Source organism: Leptonychotes weddellii, chromosome 4, assembly GCF_054177405.1.
Source record: "Leptonychotes weddellii isolate Sample4059 chromosome 4, ASM5417740v2, whole genome shotgun sequence".
NCBI classification, from domain to species: domain Eukaryota; kingdom Metazoa; phylum Chordata; class Mammalia; order Carnivora; family Phocidae; genus Leptonychotes; species Leptonychotes weddellii.
The window spans coordinates 68,583,538-68,586,240 of NC_138372.1; the positions used below are offsets into that span (position 1 = coordinate 68,583,538).

Below are 2,703 nucleotides of genomic sequence, written 5' to 3' on the forward strand. Positions count from 1 at the left end.
CCCTTCCTGCTATCTTCTTCTTTTTTTTTTTTTTTAAACATATAATGTATTATTTCTTTCAGAGGTACAGGTCTGTGATTCAACAGTCTTACACAATTCACAGCGCTCACCATAGCACATACCCTCCCCAGTGTCTATCACCCAGCCACCCCATCCCTCCCACCCCCACCACTCCAGCAACCCTCAGTTTGTCTCCTAAAATTAAACAGACTCTTAAATATAGAGAACAAACTAGAGGTTGCTAGAGGAGAGGTGGGTGGGGGTTTGGGTGAAATATGTGAAGGGAATTAAGGGTTTGCTTATTGTGATGAGCACTGAGTAACATACAGAATTGTTGAATCATTATATTGTACACCTGAAACTAAAAAAAAAAAAAATCAGGAGGCAGATCAGGAGAGGCAGAGGGGAAGTTGTGCAAAGAAAATATTTGTATTTTCAGCCATACACTTCTAAGTTTTCTGTTTTGTTTTGCTCTTCCATTTTGCAGAGAAGGAGAAGCAGGAAGAGAAGGGGAAGGGGAGGAGGAGAGGAATGAGAGATGAGGGGAAGGGAGGAAGAGAAACTGAAAAGGAGAGAGTGCCGTTAGACAAGGGGATGATGAATAAAGCTCGTGCCAAGCCATGGAATTCAGGGCAGGAGTTTCCAGAAGGCAAGATTGGAACTGCTTGAGAGCACAGAGAGGTCAAGGCAAACAAAGATGTTGCCTTTAGTGATGCACCACAGTAGATTCTTTAAAGAGGAAACTTTTTAGTAAAATAGGGCTGCAGATTCTACTTGTAAGGGGTAAGGAATAAGTTGGCACTAAGAAATTGGATCTACTGAACGTGGACTATTTCTACAGGAAGAAATACACTTTGAAACAAAGTTCAAGTATGTGATTAAAAAGTATGGTGTTTTCGGGCGCCTGGGTGGCTCAGTTGGTTAAGCGACTGCCTTCGGCTCAGGTCATGATCCTGGAGTCCCGGGATCGAGTCCCACGTCGGGCTCCCTGCTCAGCAGGGAGTCTGCCTCTCTCTCTGACCCTCCCCCCTCTCATGCTCTCTATCTCATTCTCTCTCTCATATAAATAAATAAAATCTTTAAAAAAATAAATTAATTAAAAAAATAAATAAAAAATATGGTGTTTTCATAAATCTTCATCTTTCACTCCGGGTTTCAGTTTTTTCTTTCTCTGTCTTTAACAGTGTCAGTGACTGTTTACACTGCACCTCATTTACTACTCTTTCCTTCTTATGAATATAACATATTTCAGTTGCCTTTCAGTTTCTTAGCTGCAGTCAGATGGGTACTGAGCAAGTTCCATCAAAGACACTGGCAATTTAATTGTGTCCCCAGTCAACACAGTCAGCAAAGAGAAAGACAATCCTAATGCATGTCAAACTTCATTTAGGCCCATGTCTGCTGGTGCCTAATTCTGCCCAAACACAGTGCAGAACAGGTAGGAACATGCTACCACCTGGTAACAGCAGTATCTCATCATCTGACCTGGTGTCCCATAGCAGGCTTTCCTGCAGCCTGTCCTGATGCTGGTCATTCCTTAAGAAAACAGACCCTTATAAATCCCTTCCCATTCCTGCCCCAACCTTATCATGAGCTCCGTTTCCCAGAGCAGAGCTTCTTTAAGCTGAAGAGAAAGCTGCTTTGATGAGAAAGTGGAGTTCTTACCTCTTTTTTTCCTCCTCTGTTAGGTGGAGTGTTTTCTGTTATTTCTCTGTCTTTCACTGGATCGTGGATCTTTTATTTCACCTGTCCAATGTCAGTGGACTTTCCAGATTTCCTTTAAAGACAAAACAGAAATGAAGCAACCACTGTAACAGACTTTATAGTAACATGAAAATGAAAGCACTGAACACAAAGCAATAAGCCCAATGACCACAAAAGGAATTTTTGCAAGCTAACCAGTGGGAGGGTAGATGGGCTTAACACAATTTCTCAACCAGAAACTTCACATTTCTTTGAAAGAGATCTTAGAGAATATTTGCTGATTTAAACAAATGTCTATCAGATGTTTAAATATAGTGAAATGGATCTCAGAGTTGGGGTTCAGTTTGAGAAACCCAGAATGAGGAAGCAATCATGTTAATTTTTAGGTCTATTCCTTAAGTAATGAACACACTTACAGTGGACCTGGCTTCTCACTTATACATACAGTAAGTGAGGAAAAGGACATGCCTCACACACTCACAAACACACAGCATCTGGCACTAATCCCCAGTGGGCAGTTAGGAAGGGTCTCCATATATTGCACACGTGCTCTAGGCTCTATGCGGACTGCTTTACAGAGGTTTCATAACTTATATCTCATGCTAACATTTCCCCATGATTTTATAGAAACTGAGACACTGAAAGGTTGAATGTCTTAACCCAAATCACAGCACTGTAAGTAATCTGAACTGAATCATCCTTGTCCCCAAGCCCTCTTGTTAAGTTACTTTCTAGGTTTTCTGAGTGAATAGCAATAGAAGTAACAGCTTTATCTCTTGCTTTTTTTCTATGGGTGTTACTTGTCTAACTCATTCCTGATTAAATAAGTGACATTGTCTTCATCTTACCCTGAAAACAAGGAGGCTTGAGGGAGGGTAAATAATATGCCTATCCATATTCACTATGCAAGTCACAAGTGTGGGAATCAAATTTTAAACTATTTTTACCTTTAAACTCTGCTTTTTCCTCCTCCTCCACATTGTTTCTGAAAGGAATGAG

The 2,703-nt window shown here is 40.8% G+C and overlaps 1 protein-coding gene across 1 annotated transcript in view; it reads right to left on the reverse strand.

Moving 5' to 3' along the window:
- The window catches only part of LOC102739605 (guanylate-binding protein 1), a 15,988-nt gene extending 14,152 nt beyond the window's left edge, over positions 1-1,836 (reverse strand). Inside the window, exon 1 of the mRNA XM_081818733.1 lies at positions 1,666-1,836. The gene's annotated coding sequence lies outside the window, so the exon portion shown is untranslated. The remainder of the gene's footprint in view (positions 1-1,665) is intronic.
- Positions 1,837-2,703: the final 867 nt, after the last annotated feature.